The sequence below is a fragment of the Hippocampus bargibanti genome, linkage group LG08 (assembly GCF_051943395.1).
Source record: "Hippocampus bargibanti isolate YZ-2025 linkage group LG08, ASM5194339v1, whole genome shotgun sequence".
Classification (NCBI taxonomy): domain Eukaryota; kingdom Metazoa; phylum Chordata; class Actinopteri; order Syngnathiformes; family Syngnathidae; genus Hippocampus; species Hippocampus bargibanti.
In genome coordinates, this window is record NC_142741.1 from 678,438 (window position 1) to 691,523 (window position 13,086).

General features: G+C 42.6%; 1 long non-coding RNA gene across 1 annotated transcript in view; it reads left to right on the forward strand.

The window, feature by feature from the left end:
• Positions 1-13,086, forward strand: part of LOC148894205 (uncharacterized) — a 48,652-nt gene that overhangs the window by 11,064 nt on the left and 24,502 nt on the right. The window contains exon 2 of the long non-coding RNA XR_016115728.1: positions 1,604-1,672. This is a non-coding gene — a long non-coding RNA (uncharacterized LOC148894205). The remainder of the gene's footprint in view (positions 1-1,603; positions 1,673-13,086) is intronic.

A 13,086-nucleotide genomic window follows, 5' to 3' on the forward strand; every position in this document is an offset into this window, starting at 1 on the left:
TGCCTTGCTCCAGAATCAAAATAATGACTTCAGAGAGTTCAGAGATTTCTTGTTACTCATCCAGTTATGAATATGATTCAAATAGTTCTGAAGAGGAAAGCATACATGTTTGCAATGCATCAAGAAGTCCTTCCGTATCAATTCCAGCCATCTGGACTCCAACGTAGAGTCCAGGAAATGCACAAGATGGCGCACAAGTGCCGTTGGAAATGGTCTCATTTGTCCGCTGGGAATTTTTGTCAACTTACACCTTGTTTATGCGCGTTACCGCAATTGGCTGCGACACACAACGATTCACCATTGCGTTATTTATGTCTTTTTCCTTCTAATTTCGCCATCAACGCGGTGTTTTCAGATGAAAAAAAGTACCCAAAATGCATTGTGTGTCGCTTTCTCGGTCAAGGGCGGTCCCTCTGTGACATCACCTAGGGCATCGTCATCAACTGGAAAAAGACTTCAGCGCAAGTCTTAAAAGCGAGCTATATGCGCTGGAATCTTTGTCAAATGTGCTCAGTCAAAGTGATTTGAAGTGATTTTACAAATTATGGACGCAACTTGTCCAGAGGTGTCGGTTGTCCTTTAAACACGCGCACGTACCTGACCCCTCGAAAGAAAAAAAAGACCCTCACTAGCAAGGGAGAGGGGGGGGAATTGTTGAATGAAGATGGATGACAGTGATGGCTTTACATTTCATTTCTTAACGGCGGCCATATGGCTTTATTACAACCAATATCGCGTTTGTCCTCCCACATGAGCCACATTGGAGACTCCAGCGAACGTACCTTCCGCCACATTTTCGGACTTACCATGTTTTGAGCGCGTCCCAAAAAATAAATAAATCTGCCAACAATATTGAAGCGGCTTCGCCGGATGGTCTTTGGGGAAATGTTGACAATTTAGCCGAGTTCCATCTGGCCACATTGCGCCTTGCTGCAAGGTCTCCAGTGAAGCCGTGTCCTCTATCGCTAGTGAATGTCACAAGCCCTTCACCATTAGTGCACATTGGTTGCCCTGCAGGCTTCACATGCAAGGAAAGGAACTCAATCTCTTTGTTGTGCTCACACTCTCCTCTCCCAATGTGCTCAAAGCAAAATAAGATTCCGTGTAATGAAAGGCTTTTTTTTTGCTCCGTGGGAGCGCCGTACTTCCTGATCTTTTCAATCGGTTTCATTAAGAAACGGAATGTGACAAGAATGTCATTGTTTTTATGTCCACTATACCAGAGGTCCCCAACCCCCGACCCGTTGACCGGTACCGGTCCGCGCAGAAAGAATAAATAATTGACATAATTTTCGGTTTATTTATTATCTAAGTCCGAACTATGTTTTATTTTGAAAAACGAAAAATGACCAGATTACATCCGTCTGTGACTTACTCGTGACGCATATCAAAACGCTTGTCTAGGTCACGTGATACATACCGCTAAAATTAGCCCACCGTAAAATGAGGAAAAAAATGCCTACCTGTGGTATAATTTTATTTTGTTGTATTCATCCGCCGGTCCGTGAAAATATTAAACCGGTCCGTGGCGCAAAAAAGGTTGGGCACCACTGAACTGTACCACACAGTTGAATTTATTCTTATTATTATTTTATTGTTTCAGTTTGTGGAAAAACACGCCAGGGAGAACTGAAGTCTGTCCCATCAAGATCAAGAAGGAGAGGCAAAAAAGGTACCACAGTAAGCTCTAGTCATTACTGCATTCCTGCGACGATTGTCAGTTTGCATGTGTTGCTAACCTAGCTGTGTCAAAGAAGTAATTATTCAAAAGTATACGCTAATTTCCATGTACCCATCATTTGGGATTCATATTAAATGTTAGCATTAGCCTGTTTTTCATTCAGTGGCGGGCCGTGCACGTCAATCTTAGGCCTTCAGTAGTGCTACATCTGAATTAATCTACAGCTTCGACGTTGAAGAAATACTGGCATTAAACTGTTCGAAATTTTACTATGAACATGTGGTTTCATGATAACCTCCTAAAGTGGCAATATTATTTGCGATTTTTGCTAGCTTCGGAGCTGTCCAACCTTTCTTAATGATCTCCATCTATTCTTGAAAAGTCTGTCTTGAAAATGGCTTTAACAGTACATCTACAACCAAATTCATTTCTTCTATTAAATCAACACAACAATGTATTTGCTTATGCAGCTTGTTACAGATACAGTGTGCTAGCTCTAGCCAGTATGCTCTTATCACTAACGGCTAGTAATTTTCATTAAAAGCGCCTTTCAAAGCTCTCAAGGACACCTTACAGTCACAGGATATTTTTTCTTCTGCGGGTGAGTACTAGTACACTGTATTTACATTTCAATTCCCTCAGAGTATGCCAAGAACAAATAATATTTTCGATTCAGATTGTCAGGTAAGTTACCCGTGACTGGCACGTTTGCCCCATTGCAATTTGCGTCTTAGCTGGAGTATCGTCTGCAACTCTGACCTTTTAGACCTTAGGTCAGCGGTTCAAATGGCCAATGACAGGCCCTCTGGCTGCGAATCTGAACCCTCCTCAGCTAAGACGAAGGACACTCGGGGAGCAATCTGAGGTCACCCTGAAACTGAGCGGGAGGCCAGTTAGTTATATTCATATATGTTTGACAGCCCGCATTGGCGCTTATCATTTATGCAACATTAAACATTCCTAAGGACTGATTCCTTGATTGGATTGTGGTGGATTCATTTATTGCCGTTGTGTCAACGTACATCCAAATTAAAAACTCAAGGGGACGACGGGGGCGCATGGCAATTAATCGAACAAAAGCAAAACACAATTAGGATTCAATTTAGTGGCACCGAGAAATTAAGCGCTTTGTTTCCAGATGTACGTCGCAGAACATGGAGGTGTGTTATTAGTGACTCGTAGCTATCGAATGTAAAAAGCTGATAAAAGTTGCAGTCAGCATAAAGCTCTTGAACATTCGTTTAGCGATTAGCGTTAGCTTGCTGCTTGCCACAAAATGAGCTTGGAAATGGTGAGATTCAGAAAGTCCCGCCCCCTTGTTGTTGACGTCACGCCAGGATACTCCTTCACAAACTGCCTTGCTCCAGAATCAAAACAATGGCTTCAGAGAGGTCAGAGATTTCTTGTTACTCATCCAGTGATGAATATGATTCAAATAGTTCTGAAGAGGAAAGCATACATGTTTGCAATCGATTCAAGAAGTCCTTCCAGATCAGTTTGAGCCGTCTGGACTCCAGAAAATGCACAAGATGGCGCACAAGCTCCGTTGGAAATGAACCGATTTGTCCGCTGGAAATTTGTGTCAACGTACACCTTCTTTATACGCGTTACCGCAATTGGCTGCGACACACAACGATCCCGCATTGCTCTGGTCATGAATCGGGAGGAGTCGCGGGGTATTTGTCTGCTATAACGCAGATTTATGAGTCTTCCGGTGCATAGCTCGCTAGTCCTAATTAGCTAGTTACCATAAAATGAGATTTGTATCATCACATTTTGCCTGGAAAGCTGGTCTCCCTTAACCTTCTACATTTATGCATCTCCCATATCATCGAATACTTAGACGAATTATGAATACGGGGGTGAAATGGAGTTTGTAAAACCCGCGGTTTACCCTGTCATTGCACCAACGTCAGCCGTTTGCGGCCGCCGAGGGATGGGGAGGGTCAACGTGTCGCGTCTGTTGCATGAGCGGCTCTGCCTTATGACATCCACCGCCCCCCTCCACGTCCTCGGTAGGCACCGCTTGGTTGTCCCTAATGACGCCTCCCTAATGCCGCGTGCAGCAGCAGAGGACTGCAATGTAAGTGGAGATAGGGGAGGCAATTGGCTCAAAATTAAAATGTCATCATTGGTCATATTTCAGCGTGACTAGAGTTGCCGCGTATGACGTTTGAGCTTTTTAGCCCTTGAATCATTAAGACATTAGACGCGGTTCAGGAGTGAAAGATTGTGGAAGACTCGGGGACCTAATAGTAAAATTGGATAGCCGAAAAATTGCTACATTAACTAATTCGCTGCCAGATGTGCAAAATTGGGTCCACTCCAGTGCCAGGGTTTTTGTCATTGTCACTCGAATTCCAGGACTCACAGAATACTGACTTTTAGGACTACATCAACATTCAATGCAGCGTAAGAAACCTTAAACTCTGTTCTTTCCTCAGAAAAAAAAGAGTTGATTCCGACATGATATAAGTCTGCAGTTATACGAGCTTGAAATGGGGGCAGCAGTCCAAACTACAATGCAATACGTCCATACATATATGCTATGTACATAGCAGACAGAAGCCGGACGATTCAGGCGGGGGGGGGATCCTTCCCTTCCGTGTTGCGCCCCCGTCGGCCCAGCTGGCCCGCCGAATATCAAAGATGCTGTATTTATGTTTTGTAATCAATTGATATTGCGCATGATGGATGAGCTGTTTGCGAGAGCTGCCCTCTCTATTGGAGGCGAGTCAGAGGTGGCCCGATGTCACGGATAGCTTGTCCGCTGCAAAAACTAAATGCGCCGCTATCATGAACACGAAATACAAAGCCGGCGGACGGCCGTTGTTCGCCGAGCGTGTCACCAAGAAGCCAACCAGAAGATGATGAGTGGTCGCCACTTGCTCTCTCTCTCCTCTTCAATTCAACGTCCTCTCACGGGGGATATCGGTCATTCCGCGTCTTGGCCAGTGTCTCACTGCGGCGCTACAGATGTTACATTTCGAGATGATGGGTGGCGTAAATCTCTTTGAGAAGACATCCATGGGGTTGACTTTTTTTTGTCTTTTGACATCGATTGCATCCAAGCAAAACTAATCAGACATACAAACAAAACAAACAAAACATCAAAACCAAATTAAACAACGAAAGCTTCACAGTGTGGGGGGGGGGGGGGATACAACGTAATAATGTTTCATGGTCATCGGGTTATTTATCTATTTATCTAGCTATCTAGCTATCTATTTATCTAGCTATTTGTTTATATATCTATCAATGTATGTGTTGATTTGTGTATTTATTTATCTATCTATTTATTTAGTTATTTATTTATTTGTGTGTGTTTAGAATCATACATTTTATTTCTTAGCGCCTTTCAAAACTCAAGGACACTTTACAGTCCCGGGATAAGAACTTTTTTTTTCTGCGGGCGAGCAGTGGCAGCCATTTACGTATTGATCTATTTATCTGCCTATTTATTTATTTATTTATGTCAGTAGTTAGTTAGTTAGTTCTGCGTCTTGGTGAGTGTCTCACCGCGGCTCTCCAGATGTTAGATGTGATGGGGAGCGTAAATCTTTTTGAGAAGACACAATGTGACACTCATTATATCTCCCACACATTCTAAATGCAGACACGATAATGCCGAGCGCTACCGAAAACGTGTTTTCACTTCATTATGAGGTGCTGCCTTGGTTTATTTTTTATTTTTTTTTATTGGACTTGCTTGTCCTTTTCCAGTCAGATAGTGTGGGAAATATAAGATGGATAGCTTGCCTAGATTAGATAAAGATGTGTGTGTGTGTGTGTGTGTGTGTGTGTGTGTGTGTGTGTGTGTGTGTGTGTGTGTGTGTGTGTGTGTGTGTGTGTGTGTGTGCGCATCTTGCCAGTCTTTGGATGGCCATGGTCTGAAGGTGCACTTTCATCCCGGTGCTTTTTCTTGCCTCCGGCGGCGATGGGAGTGGATGACCTTTTACTGTCAGCTCCTAACATGACAAATGACAGAGGCTGGATGAGCGTGTTTTTTAGGAATGCAAGAGTTCACTGCTTGGTCAGGCCACTGGCGGGGCAAAAAGACCCAGACACTACAGGCCAATTGATTAAATGATCAAATAAAAGACGCAAAAAGTGGCTATTGAAAGTGTATACAACCCTGTTGAAATGGCGGGTTTTTGTGGTTTAAAAAAAAAGGAGTTTGAGATAAATGTCAAGTATTTTTCGAGTATTTGTGGGATTTATCATCCATATCATTGATAAGTGTATTGCTCTTATATCGGTCTATATCTGCTATCTATCTATTAGCAATAATACATTGTATTTATTATAGGCGCTATTCAAAACTCTCAAGTACATAGCTAAAATAATGGCTAGCTAGCTACCCATGTATCTAATAGCTAGCTTTACATTAAACTACTTAGCACATTCAACTAGATAGCTAATAGATAGCTACTAATATTAACACATTGTATTCATAAGTGCCTTTCAAAGCTCTCAAGGACATAGCTAATAGATAGCTCGCCAACTAGTTAGCTATATAGCCAATAGCTAGCTAGCTTTACATTATACTACTTAGCACATTCAAATAGATAGCTACTAATAATAAGACAATGTATTTATGAGCACCATTCAAAGCTCTCAAAGACATAGCTTATAGATAGCTAACTAGCTAGCTAGATAGCTAGCTAACTTTACATTATACTTCTTAGCACATTCAAAAGATAACATTTGAGGAATTTACTGACTCGGATGATTTATGGGCGGTAGAGGGTTGTACTTTTGAAACTGGTTTTTGTGTGCCCGACGGCATGCATGACATGACGCATCTTAGCTGCCACATGTGAAGTCAGTGCCCTTCTTAATTGGAGATCAGAATGGGCCAAATGCAGCCAAGGCTTTGCTTTCCGACCCGACGGGCCTGATGCGCGCCATCCGCTCGGCCCTATTGCATCCACATCAGTCAGGCCTGTCACTTTGCAAGCTGTGGCCGCTGAGTAATCATTGCGCTGATTGGAAGCCTTCCAGAAGCTTTGTTGCATAAGTTGCACACTTGAGAGCGCTTAGCTCCTTTCAGCCTCCCACCTTTAAAGGACAACTGACACCACTTTTTTGTTTCCTAACTGACATCAGAAAAAGGTTTGAGAGCATCTAAATTACCCAAAACACGCAGGATGATATTTTTAATCAAATGCAAAACACCAATAAAAATGACTTCAAGTGTGCTTAAACTGCAAAAAATTGAACCCAGAAGTGGCCAGTTTCAGAAGGTCCCGCCCCCTTGTTCGTGGTGTCACGCCAAGACGTCTTGCCTTGGTCGAGAATCAAAACAATAGCTTCAGATTGGAAGAAGATGCTTTCTTGTTACTCATCCAGTTATGAATATGATTCAAATAGTTCTGAAGAGGAAAGCATGCATGTTTGCAATCGATTAAATCATTTATTCCCTGTCATTTTGACATTTTGAAGAATCCGAATGGTCGAATTTGCTTTGGTTAAGACTCTCTCTCCTCATGTCAGGAGGGCAGTCATGTGCAAATCATTCCGTGTTGACTTGCGGGGCTCATACTCACAGATGGCTTCGTTCCATATTCCTAATTCGCTCCATGACAGATTTGTATTATGCAAATGCTTATTTTAATGGCTTGAGTCCCACAACCGCAAATATCCCATCGCGCCGCCGCCGCGTAGCCAACAGTTAGTGAGGTGAGAAAATGAAATGGGGAATCGCCCGTTGCCCCTGTCCACTTTTATCGCGCAGAGCATTCAGCATCGTGAGAAAAATGACGATTCCATCCCGTGGGGGGCGGCCATGTTTGCAACACTGGTAAACAGCTGTCCACGCACGCAGAAACTCATGTCGCCGACGGTATTAGTCTGTCTTCAACGCACTCATTCCATGACAATCAATTATCCTCAGTAGAATGTAAGTGTCTCTGCTCTGCCAGGCCGCGCATTGTCATCGGCCGTATACTTCATCATAAACTGCTTTGAAAAAAAGAATCGATAAATATACAGCCAAGGGTGCATGCTGTGCATTTATACTCTGTAAAACTGCAATTTCGCCATATACTACATAAATGCAGAACTGCACAAATGCATAAATACATAAATAAATACATAAATAAATACTCAGTACAATAGGCTCAGGCTCCCATGACAGTACTTGAACATCATTATGCTTTCAATGAAAATGAATGTACCGTTAGTTTATTAGCAAAGTGCGTATGAGGGGGGGGGGGGGGTCTTTATACTGGATTATTGGAACCTTGAAGATAATCTTACTTCAGTCCTACTTGATCTTGGTATTATTCCCTGGTACTGCTATCATTGTCACTGCTTTATTTCCTGTATATGATAGCTGTCCATGTTAGGTGCTTTGTTACAGCGTTATATGTATAAATCAATATGTATGTATGTATTGTATTGTATTCAGTGTAGTTACTTCCTGGTCAAGGTTTGACGACTCTGTTGTGTATTTTGTCAAGAGGTGAGCAATTCTGACAACTGCGGGAAAAATAAGATGGCGGACCCATCGCCTTGGGAACAAAACTAGCGATCAGCGTATCAGGCGCACCCACTCTACTGTGCTTTATATTTGGAAAAAGTTGAGATATTTATATATTATATGATGAAAACTTGTTTCATTCATTGAAGATGCGCCTTATAGTCCGGTGAACCTTTATATGTGGAAAAAGTTTCAAAATACACCATGAATTAGCAGTGCACTTTATCCTCCGGAAAATACCATATGCAAGTTACATTTTTCTAAAAAGAAACTATTGCAAGTGTACTCTGTCTCCCCCTCTCTTGCCCCCTTGAGCAGCAGATCACTTTCCGTGAGGTTAATCCCTTTGACCTTTGCCCAGACTACAGTATTTAACCTGTTGTGTACACACGTTTTTTCAAGAGGATTACAAAGGTCCTGAATAGGGGATTACCTTAATCCGTTGTGTTGTTTGTCCAAAATTGGATGACACCAAAGGATTAGATGAGCCACTTTAGCTGTGGCTAAAATGAATGTGGCGGTGTGTGTGTGTGTGTGTGTGTGTGTGTGTGTGTGTGTGTGTGTGTGTGTGTGTGTGTGTGTGCGTGTGTGTGTGTGTGTGTGTGTGTGTGTGTGTGTGTGTGTGTGTGTGTGTGTGTGTGTGTGTGTGTGTGTGTGTGTGTGTGTGTGTGTGTGTGTGTGTGTGTGTGTGTGTGTGTGTGTGAACTGACGTGAGCAGTGATACCAGACACCCCCTATCGGTAGTGACTGGTATGTCACCACATTAAGCCGACCTCCTTTTGTGTTCACGTTTTTACACCGTGGAGTGCAGTTTTAATGTTGCGTCTGGGGATCATAACGTCATCAAAATGATTGACATCTGTGTGTTTATGTTGGTGCAGATGTTGGGTTTTCTTTTCTTGTTGTGATTGGTTATTTTATACAAGTGGATCAATTTGTTTGCAAGTCAGTGTTGCGGTTATTGTCAAGTGATATTGTTGGAATTTGGTGAGTGAGGTTGAGCAGGAAGGCGAGAAGGCTGACAGCGCTAATGGCTATCGAGATAACTCCCGAGAATGTAGGCCACAGGCAGTGGAGAAAAGCGCAAAAGAGTGCAGTACTTAGGACTATCTTTCTCTCTCTGTCTTGTTTTAAAATCCCATTTCTGCCACATATTAAATGCTAGCTAGCATTAGCATGACTTTTATGCTAGTAAAATTAAGTTGCAATAGCTTTGCTCTCGCTTTCTTTCTTTCTTTCTTTATCTCTCTCTCTGTCTCTCTGTCTTGTTTTAAAATCGTGTTTATGCCACATGTTAAATGCTAGCTAGCATTAGCATGATTTTTATGCTAATGAAATTGCAATAGTTGCAATACCTTAGCTCTCTTTCTCTCTCGCTCTCTCTGTCTCTGTCTCATTTTAAAATCAGGTTTATGGCACACGTTAAGTGCTAGCTAGCATTAGCACGACTTTTACGCGAGTATAATTAAGTTGCAATAGCTCTGCTAGCTAAATGAAACTGTATTCGTCAGTGTCCAGGGTCCCCCCAAAGGAAGTTGGGGCAGGCATGTGGTCCTGTGCTGGTGGCCAAAGGAAATGGGACTTTGAAACCATTCCAGCCCCAACAGGGAATTGCAGAATTTCAAGCCTGATATAGATATTTGCACGACATGGGCTGACATGCGAGATCCTAACGGGGGATAAGTACAGTGAGACGTACAGTGGCGAGGTTGTAGAATAATGGCGCACGTCTGGACAGAGAACAGCTGCACTAGGATCATTCTGTCATCACGCCATTCATTCATTCATTCGAAATGTCATCTTGGCTCTTTGGAGTGTCATTTTTAGCTACTCTGTCATAAACCCCCTCCTGACTGATCATTCGCAATGCCTGGCGGTGGTCGTGGTTTCTCACGTACGTCAACTTTCGCAAGAAATATACAGTGATACCTTGGCTTACAAACTTTTCGGTTTACGAACGTTAAATGTATGAAAATTTTACCTTGGCATACAAACTATTTTTTTGGGATACACACGGAGCGCCACAATGAGTGATGGGTCATTTGCGAACGAGCCCGTTCTAACAAGAAAACGGCAGCCGACTGTTTTTGTCCCCTATTCCCCGCCCCCAGACTTCGGTTAAAGCTATGTGATTGGTCAAGAACGCAGCAGTGGGGGGGTGAATTAAACATTAAAGAGACAGACAGACGACAGAGAGTGAGTGACAAAATGGATAGAAAACAGTGAAATTTGGACTCGTTTCAACTTTAATAGTTCAAAGGCAGAGTGTAGATTGCAAGGTTAAAATATCCCATCAATCAGGCTCCACAAATAACCCACACAAGCCATCTGTACACTTGATGCAAAAAGCGATCAACCCAGCTAAACAGAACACAATTGATGAGGAACTAGGTAAAATTATGGCATAGAAAGCACCTACAATGAATCATTACTCAAGATGGTGAACGAAGGTGGGTACGTTCCTCATCAAGTGTTTAATGCTGATGAAACCGGCCACTCCATTCCATCAAGGCATCAACGACCATCACAAACGGCAATAAAATGACTTTATTATACTGTACAGTTTATTTCTTTAATTATAATACCATTGCACATTTATTATACATGAAATAAGGTACATTTTTGTGTAGTTTTAAGGCTTAGAAAATGAGAAAGTAGAAAATTATGTTTTATGGGGACCTGGGAACGGATTATTCTCATTTTAATGGTTTCCTATAGGAAAATAATTTTTGGGATACACACTTTTCACTGTACTTTGCGTGTCCACGTGAGAAAGAGCCTGGGTTGTTATTTTGGGTGAATGAATGTGTCTGCGAGATGCCCCGATTCATTCGGCTGTTGTCCGTCGTCACCTTCTGTCGTGAGAGGAAGTCCCGCTTGGGGTCCGTGCAAGCATTTCCTTCGTTCCTTCCCAAAAGATACCACGCCTTGTGTCTATACACATGGAGGGAGTTCTTCATACTCGCGGGCCTGTCACATAAACACAGGCGCATTCACTTGGTGTCAGTATGTGAAATACGTGTTGCGTTTAGTCAGTGGCGAGCCGTGTAGGTCAACCCTAGGCCTTCAGTAGTGCTAAGTCTGAATCAACGGACAGCTGCGAGTGAAAAGAAATACTGTCATTAAACTGTTTACATTTTTACGATGAAGGTTTGGATTCATGATAACCTAAAAAATGGCAATATTATTTGCGATTGTTGTTAGCTTCGGAGCTGATGCTCATCTATTCTTGAAAAGTCAGTCTTGAAAATGGCTTTCACAGTACATCTGCAACCAAGTCCATTCATTCTCCTCCTTCAGCCATTGTGGGTTGACAAAACCGCAATTCAATCTATTTGCTTATGGAGCTCACTACAGATACAATGTGCTAGCTCTGGCCAGTATGCTCTTCACTCAATGCTGGTGTTACTATGATTGAATGAAGGAGTGAATAACCATTCGTGCGACTTAGCCAATTATAATTTCCAGCGCCTTCCGCCAGGCGTAGGGTTGCTAACTCCAACTCTGATTGGCTAAAGGAACAGCTTTGTCGACACTTATTTGATGCCACAGGGCCTGCAGAACTGATTGCGAAGGCGTCCAGGTAGCTTTCTGACCCTGGTAGCAAATGGCGGCTGAAATGTGATTGATTCAATACTTTAATATGAAAACACACATCTGGAAGCGGCACTACAGCGGAAAGGAAATGGAAGGAAGCTGAAAGGCTATTTTGATTTTTTTTTTCTTGGATGCCGATAAAGCACTGGCCAGACCTCTGGCAATGTGTTTTTTTCCCTTCCACAAGGGGCAGCATTTCCCTTTTTTCCCATGTTAGCGCTTTGTTCCAGTGTCAGCTGTTGTTGAAGCGCTATATAAAGCAATATTTATGTATTGCATTGTATTTTGGACAGCTGCCCTCAATTCAAGATCATATAACTCCAGATACATATAATTTAGGAATTAACTTTATTTTCCTGATGAAAGAAGATAGTCTAAGGTTTCTTACGCTGGATTGAATGTTTATGTAGTCCTAAAACTCAATATCTTGTGGGTCCTTGATTCCGAGTGATAATGACAAAAACCCTGGCACTGAATAGACGACATTTTTGTGAATAAGTTAATTGTAACCTATTATTGAAATATTCTTCCCCACTGACCACCTCGGAGGCTCACAACGTAGATTATATACCTGCCTTCGTGCTGCGACTCGTCGGAGAATGATCAGTGTCATCCACCAAAAAAAGGCGCTGATTGATGAAATGTGACGAGTCCGAAACGTTTGCGGTTATTGATTGCTATTGTTAGCAGCCTTAAAGGAGCCATATGTCTTCATCGACTATCATGGCAGACCAGCTACAAATGAAGTTGAGCTCACTGGGTGAGCCCGAAACCCAAAAATCCAACCCGGTGGTGTTCTGATACACACCACGTGGTTTGTTTTAAGACACCCGGTGCCGTTGCAGCGGCGCTTCTTGCATGAATTAGCAAAATAAATGAAGATAAAGCTCAGATTTGACAAGCGCATCAATAAAAAGCTATTAGACAGGTGTGCACTTGTTCGACTAATATCATCATGCACTTTTTTTAAAAGGCCGCTTAGTGAAAGAAACAAAGTGTGTGGTTGGGAGGCGCATTGATCTTAGTCAAGCGTCGTTCCTCTTTGGAGATGTCTTTATGAAAATGATCTAGTCTCTATTTGTTTTGGGTTGTCACCAGGACGAGGCTTTTGCATCAACATCCTCTCAAGGTTAGCGCCGCGATGCGGACAAATGGCTGCTTGGGAACGCGCTCATGCGTCAAGGTTTTTGCATGTTCGCAGCCACTTAACTCTTTCGCCGCCATTTTCCAATTTATTCGCGAATTGAAAAGTGTGACGTGGAGCGCCATTCCCAATTTTTTTTTTTTTTTTTCTTCAGGTTTTGGCTTTTCTTGCTGGGTTGCC